A 13,840-nucleotide genomic window follows, 5' to 3' on the forward strand; every position below is an offset into this window, starting at 1 on the left:
CTGCTGTTTACATCTAAACTTTGCAACCAGTTAAGAACCCCTGAAAATCCACAAACAAGTTGGCACCTTTTAGAAAGAGCACATCAGCTAGCCAAATATAAAAATTCCACACTAGAAAACAGTAATGAGAACTTCAACTCCACTAGAAGGTAATAGTCAGATACCATGGTTTGATTGTGAGCTTAAGTAAACAAAAGAACACACTTGTTCCCTGGGTATGAGATGGTATTTATTCACTTATTCATAGCCGTTTCTCCAGACACTTGCAAATGTTTTTTTTTGTGAAGAACTCAAAGTCAGAGCCACAAGGATCTACAATGTGACCCCTCACCTCCCATTTGATCATATGAGTAGCCAGAAGTTAAGAGACTTGATGAGGCTCTTTGGGGACAAATCATGTCAGCTTTCTATTTTCTAGCCCCATTTCACCATCTGTGCCTTTCTACTAATACAAAGCAAGAGGAATGTTTATTCCTGAGTACCATATCCTAGGACATTACAAAATGGAAAGATGGGTGTTCATCCTCTAACTGTACTTTCCATCCACAATGTCATCCTGGCATCAGTTCTGGAGCCAAGTTTCTGTTTACCCCACATTATCTTGATGGTGTTTATTATAAGACTATGAAAGCCAGAAATTTAAAATTATGAAACCTGGTCTCCAGAACAAATGGTTTTTTACATTGTTTATGGGTTATGGCTTAGGAACAGAAAGTCATATAATTTAGTCTGAGGAATGTAGATATAATCTTACTCTCATGAATAAGACTCTGAGGAGAGGAAAAAACTTCAGGCTTCTTCCCCAGACACCAAGTGAGGGAAAATGTTTTCAAAACAACTGAAAAATGCAGGCACCAAAAGCATTCCCAAAACCAGTAGAGAAGGAGTGGCACTGTCTCAAGTGGTCAAGCGCTAGCCTTGAGCACAAAGAGGCTCAGGGACAGTGCTCAGGCCCTGAGTTCAGGACCCGCACCAACAGCACCAACAATAAACAGCAGTAGAGAACATCGACAGAAAAGAAAGCATCTGTTCCTCTGAGAAAGTGAATTATAGCACTGTAAAAATCCAATGAATAGTTTAATCTTGTTTCTCTAAAATGTATGTTGCAAGAGTAATCATCTATACTGAAATGTGGATGAAATCTGGAAATTCATTTGGCACTTGATATCTTTACAATTGTTTTAGATTAGACATTCAAGAATTGCAACTTAAAATTCACATGTTGTAGTTAAGAATCCATGACAATTGGAAGAGGCCAAGCTCAGCCATCACCGCTAGAGCTCAGGTTGATGAGTGAATCCTGGGGCTTTAACTTCCTCTTCCAACACATCCCAGATCGAAAAAATAAAAGTTAGAGAAGCAGAAAATGTTTCAGCTACATAGAATACTGCGTACAAATGAGAATTAAGGGAATTTGATTTGAATGTGACCCTATCAAATCCCAAACCTCATTTTGCTGATAGAGATCGAAGAGAAAAACACAAAGAGGTTGAAACTACATTTTTGTACCAGTAAAAAAAAAAATTCCATTACAGGTTTTACAAGGAGAACAACTGACATTTGGGACTGGACAGAGGATGTGGCTGAAATGCCAAACAGAAATCTTCCAGGTTGAACTTATTTCTATCAGGCATATAAGCAACGAAAGAGCCTAGTAAAAACTCACTGTTAAAAAATATCTCTATTCCGGAGACACACTAGGCCTCCTTGGCATGGGTCGTAACTTTCTCAATAAGGACCAAGAATCACAACAAATCAGAGAAAGGCTGGATAAGTGGGACTGCATTAAACTGCAGAGCTTTTGTATGGCAAAGGACATAGCTAGTAAATTAAATAGGAAGCCTACAGAATGGGAGAAGATCTTCACTAACCATACAACAGACAAAGGCATCATATCTAAAGTATATCAACAACTCAAAAAATTGAATCACTCCAAAACTAATCTCCAAAGTAACAACCATCCCATTAAAAGATGGGCCAAAGACTTAAAGAGAGTCTTCTCTGAAGAAGAAACAAAAATGGCCTATAGACACATGAAGAAATGCTCGACATCTCTGGTCATAAAAGAAATGCAAATCAAAACAATTCTAAGATTCCACCTCACTCCAGTTAGAATGGCCAGGATCAAGAAAACTAACAACAGATGCTGGAGGGGATGTGGCCAGGAGGGATCACTACTACATTGTTGGTGGGAGTGCAAACTCGTTCAACGACTACGGAAAACAGTATGGCAGTTCCTCAAAAGACTAAACATAGAACTCCCCTATGACCCAGCAATTCCACTACTTGGCATTTACCCAACTGTCCAGAAACAAGGGCATACTAAAGGCACTAGCACAGTGATGTTCATTGCAGCAAAGATATGAAACCAACCCAGATGCCCCTCAGTTGATGAGTGGATCAACAAGATGTGGTATTTATTCACAATGGAATTCTATGCTGCTGTCAGAAAGAACAACATTGCCCCATTTGTAAAGAAATGGAAAGACTTAGAAAAAATCATATTAAGCCAAACTCAATAGTCTCCTTCATTTGTCATAATCAGTAGAAACCTTGGGCTCTCCTAGCAGAGATTTACAATAGAACAAAATCTAGAGACATCAGGCCAAACAGTACAACACTAAATGTAAGGACCTCCAGGATAAAGAAACAAAAGCCATATAATGAGTGACTGTTGTCCTTAATGTACTATGTTATCACTCATCTCTTTTGCCATCCCGTGGTTATCTCATATTGTTACAATTTTTCACCTTGTTATCTTATATATTTTATATGTGCTTAATTGGTTATTTGAAATTGGATAGGGAAGGGGGGGAATCAAGATAAGCAGGGGGAGGGTGGGAGGGAAATGGGGATCATGTCATGAGAAAGGGTATCAATGTTTGTGAAGTTATGCACCTTCTATCTGGTGAATATAATGTAACCCTTCTGTTAATCACAATAAAAAAATTATTTATAAAAAAAAAAAAGCTGGAAATGGTGCCTGTGGCTCCAGTGGTATAGCTCTAGCCTTGAGAAAACCCAAGGACAGTGCTCAGGCCCTGAGTTCAAGGCCCAGGACTGGCAAAAAAAAATACCATTATTGAAAAGATGATGAGCAGGGTGGTTACAGTTACATAAGATAAGTAAGGAGCACAGTTGTTTTTAAACACTCTAACCCCATCCCTGATTTTCTCCAACTTTCCCCTCTTTCCTCCCCTTCTTCCTAAGTTGTCAAGTTCATTTCCAATGTCGTGCAAAGTGAGTATCAATGTGTCATTAGTTCATCCTTTGCCCTGCTGTTTCTGTGATTCCCTTTTCCTTCCATAGACCAAATAAATTTATATACAAGACAAACAGTAAATAAATAAATAGGGTTTAAAAAAAAAAAGTTCTATTCCAATCAGCAACATACATTTACCTGAGCCATACTCACTGGTAAATGGGAACTTCAACCAAACAAAAAGCCTATATATTTTCATAAAAAAACAAAAGCAATAGAAACACCGTTAAAATGGCAGCATCAAAGCAGCAAAGATGAAGAATTTCATCTTGTTGTTGTGCAAGTCAGTCTTTAAACTCCGGTAATACAGATATGGTAAAGATCATGAAGTTCATGAGTCATTTGATAAACTAAATAATACTCCATTTCATGGATCCTTAGACTTCAAAAAAAATCAAGAATGTTAAAAAACAAAAAGCTTTCCATTTGCAGTAGTAGGTGACAGTTAAGTTCATTTTGTGTTTTCTTTTAATGAATAGGCCCTAGAAGTTTTGGTTCTACGGTGCCAGTGACTGAACCCAGGCCTTATGCACGCTGAGCACGTGCTGTGCCTCTGAGCTTCCCCCACTCCCAGCCCTATGTGGGTTTTTCCATTGTCTTTTTGGGTAGTGATATTAATATCATATTCAATACATGCCTTTACAGGTGAAACCTGTCTTCCATAATTATCAGCCTTCCTAAGAACTGGCTAAAAGCAAGCAGCACTTGCCAGAGTTTATGGTGAAACTGTTCTTTTACAACCCTTGGAAACCATCCTATGCAGCTATTGTGGGTTAGGTCCTGAGATAGCTTGGCAAGCCCCTGGCCTCAATTCAAGAGAGTGAATCTGGAGATGGACACTGATGGCGCATGCTCTGTGGTGAAACAAGACAGTGTGGCTTGTGTTGTGCCTAGTCTTGCTTCTTACAACAAAAGGTCAGAGAACACACACGGTTGAATAGGGAAATGTCCTAGAAAAGCCATACAAAAATAGTCTTAACATAATTTCCATAAATAAAAGCAGGCCATGGAGAACGAAATGCTGAATCTGGAATTTTCTAGGGGAAGGATGTAAACGTGTACTATGGTCCTTTGCATAGTTCTATTACAAAGACGCTGTCATCCAAGATCCAGGGATCTTTCCACTCCCCCAGAATAGATGATCCCAAACAATGGAGAAAAGAGCCACAACAAAGTAAGTACAATGTAAAGAAGTGGAAACTACCAAAGAGCTCTGGCCATAGGACACCAGCTGCCCCTTCTGAGCACCACCACAGCCTGGACAGAACCTTCTCTGGACAGACTGCCATGGAGTTGCCCTCTGAACATTTAGTAATAGGAAGCCCCTCTGCTGTGCTGGGCATCCTGATGGATTCTTCCCCTAATTGAAACAGGATTTCACAACATCCATCTTACCCCAGCCACTACTAGCAATAGAGCCCAAGAACACTCAGCCAATTAAAATCAGTCTCCTGATTTAATCCAGATCTTTTTAATTTGTCCCCCAAATCAGTGTACTATTTTTCATTCTACTGCAGACTTCTATAAATCATGCTAGCATATGCAACATTAGTTGATCAGTGTGAGCATTTTCCATTTAGCCCCCAACAACAACCTTATTATTCCTCCATGGCCCATTTTCACTCTCCATTCTTGTCTTATTCCCTCTACTCCATTGAAAACAGCTTCTACTTGGGTCCCAATGACCTTCTTGCAAACCTAATGGTCTGTTTGTAGTTTGGGAGTTTGGGGTGTCATTTGGGGTTTGGGATTCTTTCGGCTGGTCAGTCATGGGACTGTCCCTGAGCTGTTTTGCTCAAAGTTAGTATTGTACCACTTGAGCAACAGCTCCACTTTCAGTTTTCAGTGTTTGATGGGAGAGAAGTCTCACACACTTTTCTGCCCAAACTGCTGTGGACCATAATTCTCAGATCTCAGCCTCCTGAGTAGCTACGATTACAGATGTGAGCCACCAGCACTTGACTGTTCTTAGCTTTTAAATTCACTCCTGGACAGCCTTGTCCAGTTTTTTTTTCTTACTATTAGCAGTTTACATTGGTTTCCAAGATTCTTCTCTCTCTCCTGGTTTTCAGACTAGTTTGAAATCTTCTTCATCTCCATCTCCTCGCCTGGCTCTTTTCTTTTTGTTCTCTAAGAATTGAGAGATGCAGGGCTCCCGTTTAAGCCTGTCTCCCTACTCCTACAATACAATTCGGGATATCTCAGCCAGAGCTATGGCTTAAATACATGATCAACAAATCTCCACTGTTTTTTCCAGATCAATCAAGTACTTGGATTCCAAATGTACATGCTATCATCCCTAGTATCCAAGCAGAGTGATTCCCCTCAAATAGTCTTACAATTATAAACACATTTTGATAGACAGATAGAGATGTTTTATGATTTCTGTGTGTTTATGTGTTTTTATCTTTTAGGTTTACCATCCACCTATGAGAGAACACAGATTCCTTTTTGTCCTTCTGATCTTATGACCCTAGCTTACTTACTTCTGTAAATAAGATGAACTCTAGTTCCATCCACGTTCCTACAACTGACATAATTTTATTCTTCTTGGTAGCTGAATAAAATTCCATTTTATGTGATCACGTTCTCAAGCCTTTCATCACTCATGGAGCATCTGGTCTCTTTTCATAGCTTGGCTGTTTTTAATAGGGCTTCAATGAATGTGTGTGTAAGAACCCCTATGGCACCCTGACTTATATTCCTTTGCATAAATGGCTAAGAATGGTATCATTATATCATATAGTAGTTCTATCTTTGGCTGTTACCTTTGTATTTGTTGTTGCTGTTGTTTCCTTTGGGTACCGCTATACTGATTTCCATAGAGGTGGAACTTGTTTACATTACCACTAACAGTGCATATGAGTTCCTTTTCCCTTCATCTCAACTTCTTTCACATCATCCTTCCATAAATAAGTGGACGCATATATTTATCTTTCTGGACTTGACTTAATTTCACTTCACATAATATCCCCAAAATCATCTATTTTGACAGTATGACAGAACTTCATTCTTCTTAATTGTTGAATAATAATCCATTATGTACATATTCCACCTTTTCTTTATCCAATCATCTGTTGATTGACAAATGAGGTGATTCTGTACATTGGTTATGATAAATAGTGCTGCATTAAATATGGAATATATGTATCTCCAAGTTGCTGAGTTAAATTCTATTGAACAAGTGCTTAGTAGTGGCACTGCTGGGTTATATATCAGTTCTGTGTCTAATATTTTCAACACTTCCATACTATTTTCCACTATGGCTGCAGCAATTGACATTCTTTTTTTTTTTTTTTTGCCAGTCCTGGGCTTCGGCTCAGGGCCTGAGCACTTTCTCAAGGCTAGAGCTCTACCACTTGAGCCTCAGCACCACTTCCGGCTTTTTTCTATGTATGTGGTACCAAGGAATCGAACCCGGGTCTTCATGCATGCTAGGCAAGCACTTTAACCACTAGGCCAAACTCCCAGCCCAACAATTGACATTCTTATCAACAATCTATGAGAGTTCCCCTTTCTCTGAGTTCTCACCAGCCTCTGTTATCTTTAGTCTTTTTGATAAAGACTACTCTACCCACTAACCATAGTGGTTATGATTTGCATTTTCCTGAGGAGTGATGTGAAGCCTTTTTTTTCCAAATTCATTTGGGTTTTTTTTTTTCTTCCTTTCTAAATGTGACTACTAGAAATTTTCATTACAGACAGGGTTTCACATGATATTCTAGTAAACAGTACCATCTCAGACTCCTGAAGCAGATCAAATTCAAATCTACAGACCAGCTGTGTAATCTTGAGCCCGTTTTTAACCTTCCCAATCATTTACTGTATACCGTTAATCCATGAGGATACATCAGAAACTACCAGAGACATTCTTGTAGAAAAGACAGACAGTAAGCAAAAGTATATGTAGCATAATAACAGGTGAGGAGGTTCAGAAAAGAGAAAAGTGATTGGAGGTGTGGCTGAAGTAGTAGATCACCAGCCATAAGCAAGAGAGCTAAAAGCAAACACAAGGCTGTGAGTTCAAGACCAGCACCACCAGAAGGAAGAAAGAAAAAGAGAGAGAGGAAGGAAGGAAGGAAGAAAGGAAAGAAAGAAAGGAGGGAGGAAAGAAGGGAGGGAAGGGGCGAGGGGAGAAGAAAAAGGGAAGAAGGAGAGAGAATGAAGAAAAGAAAGGGGGGGGAGATAAAGAAAAGCACATAAGTCAGAGTCAGAGCCAGGCACCAGTGGCTCACACCTGTATTCCTAGCTACTCAGGAATCTAAATTCTAAGGTTTGAAGCCAGACAGAGTCAGGAAAGTCTGTAAGATGCTAACTTTCAATTGATCACCAAAAATGAAAAATGAAATATCAAAGAGAGAAAACTTTCTAAACAAATTTGAGGAAAAATGAAGTTCTACCAAGACACAGATACCTGCTCAACAGAGAGCAACAGAAAACCCAGAATTATGGGTATAGAAATCCTCTTCTGAGATTGGCTTATTTTTGTCTTCATTTCACTGATTTACTAGTCATCTGAATAAATGTATGCTGATTACTTTGTATTACTTAGATATTGCCATAAATTAATAAACATGTACTGTAAGAGATCACTTTGGCAGCATATGATAGCTTTAATAATGGCCCCCGTCTCAGCAAGAAAAATCTTAAATAATTTGCTAGCTATACTGTGGCCATTATATTTACCCTCAGCTGTATACAAACCTCTGCATGATTTCCACCAGAAAGATTTACCAGCCAATAGTAAAAGAAAACCGAAGTGTGCTACGGCTTACGTGGTAGAATGCCAGCCTTGAGCAACAAAGAGCCTCAGAAAAAGTGACTAGGGCCTGAGTTCATGCCCAGGAACAGCCAGAAGAAAGAAAGAAAAAAAAAAACTTCTGGTTTTGCCAGGCACTAGTGGCGCACGCCTGTAATCCTAGCTATTTAGGAGACTGAGATCTGAGGGTTCAGGTTGGAAGCTAGGCCAGGCAAGAAAGTCTATGAGACTCAAGACTCTTACCTCTAACTACCAGAAAATCAGAAATGCCTCTTTAGCTCAAAGTGGTAGAGCACTAGCCTTGAAGAAAAAAAAAAAAAAAGCCCATGAACAGTTTCAAGCCTCATGACTGAGGGCTGACAAAAAAGAAAAGAAAAGAAAAGGAAAGGAAAAAGAAGGGAGGAAGGGAAGGAGAGAGGAAGAGAGAAAGATAGGAAGACTGAGATCTGAAATGTACTGCCAGGAAGTGAGACCTTGTCTCAAAAATAATCAGTACATATCTGACGAATGTAACTGTAACCCCTCTATACATTATCCCGACGTTAAAAAAAATTCCAAAATTAAAAAATAATAATAGTAATAACCAGTATATGGGCCAGGAGTATGGCCCCAGCAAAAAAAAAAAATAGATAAATAGATCTGGAAAACTTGCTTTGGGAGACACTATAAAAATCTAAACATATTCTATACTCGAACTGCTTTACAAGTGCTATAATATCCTGGATATTAGGGAAATGATAAGTAAGGCATCATAGGTGTCACTTATGCAAACTTAAAAATAAAAGACAAAGTGTTCTCACCAATAGACTTATTATCAAAGAAAAGCTCTTATCCTTACACCAAACAGCTGACAAATAAATTCACTTTTTAAATGTTTGAAAGAAAGAAAGAAATTTTATAGAGTGATGCTGTGGCTTCACTAAAATACACAAAGAAATTTAATTTTGCATCTGTCTTGAGATACAGATATTCCATAAACCGTATGCTCATAAAGGAACTATTTTTAGATAATGGTATTCATTGACTATCTTTTTCTTTTTCTTTTTCTTTTTTTTTTTTGCCAGTCCTGGGCTTGAACTCAGGATCTGGGCACTGTCCCTGACCTTCTTTTGCTCAAAGCTAGCACTCCACCACTTGAGCCACAACACCACTTCTGCCAAGGTATCAAATCCAGGGCTTTGTGCACACTAGGCAAGTACTCTACCACTAGGCCACACTCCCAGCCCTTGACTAATTAGTTATACAAAGGAGTTTCAATTTAACATGCCAATTTGTGAGAACAATGCATCTTTCACAGTACATTATATCAGTACATTTTATATGTTGTTTTAACTAGTATTCATAAAGGATCTGCTATGTGCTGGGTGTATCATGGTGAGCAAAGCAACCATGGATGTGACCATTCTATTTCCTGCCCTCTGGAAGGAGCAGCAGACCTTGATCAAATCAACCCATAACACCCAAATCCACCATCACATGATCTGACAAGATCTAGGAAGGAAAAGTACCAAAGATAGTCACAACCCACTCCAGGGGACACACCCTGCTAGGGAATGTCCTTTGAACTGTGTCCTGCAACATGAGTCAGGAAAGGTCAGGGTTAAAAGAGCAAATTCAAATATGCTGCAGCAGGAAGGTTGGGCACCGGGCATCTGGAACATTCCATAACTGCTCCACATTCATATGCTGAAGTGTAGGTCTGTTTTGTGCAAGTTATGAGTGCAGTCTACTTTATACCAAGACCCCTTTCTTTCATCTTTCTGACAAAAAAATTCATATGTGTCTTAACTATATTCTTCTTTCAAGAAAGCCAAGGAGGAAAAGGAGAGATGACAAAGCTATGACAACCTGGATGGTAAACGTTGAGTCACAACTTGCCAGCTTTAACCTCAGGTAGCAACTAGTCTGCAGTGTTGAATTGTGGTTGTGTGGTTTGCAAGGCTGAGATGTGTCTATTTTTACACATTCCTTAGTGTCTGTCATTCCAGCCTTATCTATAATCTTCCACAGAGGAATAACACTTACGGCTTCCATTTGTTTTGTTTCCATTCATTACAGCTGGTTTTCTACTGCTATTTATCCAGTAGTTAACATATTGTCTAATGGAGCAACAAGACTAAGGGTACAAATTTTTCTGTCAAACTACAGAGGCAGCCCTAACTTTCCTTCCTTTCATACTGTCAGGTAATGGAAGATTGGGAAGCTACATACTCTTAACAACAAAAAGTGATTTTCACAGTCAACGACAGGATACATCGAGCATTTGCCCTTTAAGACCATTTGTCTCAATTGTTACTTTTTCTGAGAACATGTCAGGGAGATTAATGTGCACAGGCTCATAATTCAGCCAGTGTTAGAATCCTCAAAATATATGACCCTAGAAAGGAGAAGGTGTTGCATTTGCCCACAAATCATTTTTGGGGAGGAATGGAGTACTGGGGCTTGAATTTAGGGTCTCATGCTTTGGCTTGCCTTTTTCACTTAAGGCCAATGCTTACCACTTTAGCCATAATTTTGCATATGGCTCTTTTGCTAGGTTAATTGGAGATCAGTTTCTCAAATTTGTCTTCCCAGGCTGGCTTCAAAACTTGACCCTCAGATCTCAGCCTCTTGATTAGCTGGGATTGGAGGTGTGAGCCACTGATATTGGGTATCCATAAGCCCTTTGTTCTTAACTAAGACTAAGTTTCTATCCAAGCCAAGCTTCATGCTCCAGATCTGTTCTGGACAACAGATATTCAACTCATATTTGTCCTAATTAAGAACTATGGGGGCCAGAGGTTTGTCCTAGTGGTAGAGTGCTTGCCTAGAATGCATGGAGACCCAGGTTTGATTCTTTGGTTCTACATACATAGAAAAATCCAGAAGTGATGCTGTGGCTCAAGTGGTAGAGCTCTAGCCTTGAGAAAGCCCAACAACAATACTCAGGCCCTGAGTTCAAGCCAGGAATGGCAAAAAAAAAAAAAAGAACCAGTGGGATAGATGAGTTAAACTAAATGTTCAGAGACTTTTTTTGTTGTTAGTTGTAGGGTTCAAACTCAGGGCCTGCACAATGTCCCTGAGCTTTTGTGCTCAATGCTAGTGCTCTACCACTTTGAACTATAGTTCCACTTCCAGTTTTCTGGTGGTTAGTTGGAGATAAGTGTCTCAGGGACTGCCCTGCCCGAGGAGGTGTCAAACCATAATTCTAAGTTATCAGCCTTTTGAGTACCTATGGTTACAAGCATGTGCTACAAGCACCTAACCAGACCAAATTTTTAATAAAGAACACTCATCCAGTGTGATGCTGCAATGGGATTGTTTTTCATTGACAGGATCTCTCTTTTACAACTCTGCTCAGGTAAAGCATCCAGGTCCCTGCAGTCCATTCTAGAACCACACTGAGAACACCAGTATGAATTAGTAGTAAATTCAAATTAGGTGATAATTTGTAAATAATCCCTTCTTGCTGGTATCAAGACCTTAAAAAGAATGCGGGGCACACACTTGTAACCCCTTGTGACTTATACTAGTAATCCTGCACTCTCTGAAGGACAGAGTAGCACAGTTCAAGGCTGCCTGGAAATAACTAAATGTGGAAAGGTCTAAGGACATGATTCCAATAGGAGAGCACAGGTCAAGTTCAAGGTGTGACTGCAATCCTACGAACTGCCAAAAGGAAGGAAGGAACGTAGGAATGAAGGGAGGGAGAGAAGGAGGGAGGAAAGGAGGGAGGGAAAGGAGAGAGAGTAAGGAGGGAAGGATAGGGAAGGGAAGAGAAGAAATAAAAATTAACAAAATTTAACATTCATGACCATGCAGGCACTCCTGGGAAGAAAACATTAATGACTTTTAATGAAAAAGTTGTTGTCTAAATGTTTAAAAAGAAATGTACTCATTACCTGACGTATGTAACTATACATAAGCCCCCTGTACTCACCTTTACAATAAAAAAGTACAAAATAAAAAAATTTAAATTTACCTTCTAGCATATCTGAAAGCCAAATGAGCTGCCTTGCTATCTGTTCAGGTGTTTATTCTGGGTAGGTGTGTGTCAATCACTTGACCTTTTTATTCTTCTGTTTCTTCATCTTTTAAATGAAGAGAATATGCTAACGGTCTCCCTATCTTTTCTCGCTCCATAATTCTACTTTTACATCTCTAAATTATTGCAACTAACATGTGGTCTCTATATAAACTGATCTTGCTAAATTGATTCTAACACAGCTTTGAAGTTTACTTGCTGAAGTAGGTTAAACATCTCCACATTAAGAGTTCTGAATCATGTTCTCCCTACTAATTTTGTCATAAATAGCACAAAAGTAAGTTGCAACCCAGTTTTGCCTGTGGTATCATAAAAATCTAAATGAGCTGAATGTAACTTAGTGAAGTGTCTATATTCAATTCAAACCTAATAGCAATTAATTGTGCACATTCTATCCTGGGTCATTAGCTCTTTCTCTCCCCAATTTTCCCAGGCAATTGTAAATTGCCCAAGCTCCCACAGACATTTGTGACTCCTGAAAATCTAATTCCAGACAATTTCTCCCCAGAGTTCCAAACTACTATTTAATAATAAGAAGTTCCCATTCTGTGAGTGCTTTTTACAGTCATTTTAACAACCTGCTCTCTACCTTTATGACACTTTCACAGGTAGATACTTTTGTATCCATTGTGTAGATGAGGAAATAAAGTCTGAGAGGTCAAGCCAGTGATCTAAGTCACACACCAAGCCATTGTCAAAGCCATGGATCTAATCCAGGTCTTGCTGGCTTAAAAAAAATGTGTCTTCCTACTTATAAGAGGTTAATAATTTATAGAGAAATTGATGCTATGAAATCATGACAGCCTTCCTCAAAGTTTTTTTCATGGCATAGAAATGAGTGAGTGCCAGTGGATCCAGTCCAAAGCTATCCAGGGCAAAAAGATCCATGAGACTCTTATCTCCAATTAACCATTAAAAAGCTGAAAATGGAGTTGAGGCTCAAGTGGCAGAGCACCAGCTTTGAGTAAGAAAGCTCAAGGATGGCACCCAGGCCCTGAAGTCAAGCCCCAGGACCAGAAAAATTGGGAAGGAAAGGAGGAAGGGAGGGAGGGAAGGAAGGAGGGAGGGAAAGGGAGGGGGAGAGGGTGATGATGAAATGATGGACTCCCATGGAGGCCAAGTCTGTGGGAGGGAAGCTAGAATGGTGGATCTGGAGTGGAGAGCAAGCAGCTCTGAGGCCAGGACAGAAGTACTGTAAAACTACTGACTACTGTTAAAAACAGATGGGCTGTTGAAGGATTTCAAAAGGAATCAGGTATGCTGTCTATCATCTGTTTCATATTTTAGGTATTACATTCTGGGCCTAGTTTAAAAAATAACTTAGAAGGAAATAGAGCAGGAAGCTCATTGAGGAAACTAGTCTTCTGGGAGGATACTGAGACCTGAGCTTGGACAATGACAGAAGGAAGGGATATGAGATTAAAAACTTGGCACACCATTAAACTGGGGAAGTAGCTAAGCACGAGGTTATGATGGGTCCAAAGCAAGTCTAATTTGTCATTATCTTGCTCCCTAGATGGCAAAGTCTACTGCCTCCAGGGGAAAAGTCACTGATCTGAATTATCCTGCTGACTAGTGGCCCAAAAGATTCGAGCAGATCTGGATCATACTGCCTTCCTCGCCCATGCATGTGTATTTTTTATTGTAATGTATAGAGGGGTTACAGTTATATTCGCCAGATAGTAGGTACATTACTTCTCACACATTGATACCCCTTCTCATGTTTTTGTCCCCATTTCCCTCCCCCATCCCCCAATCATTTTATTATCCCCCCTTCCCTTTCCTATTTCAAATA

The sequence above is a fragment of the Megascapheus bottae genome, chromosome 9 (genome assembly GCF_031878675.1).
Source record: "Megascapheus bottae isolate mThoBot1 chromosome 9, mThoBot2.hap1, whole genome shotgun sequence".
In the NCBI taxonomy this organism is placed as follows: Eukaryota; Metazoa; Chordata; class Mammalia; order Rodentia; family Geomyidae; genus Megascapheus; species Megascapheus bottae.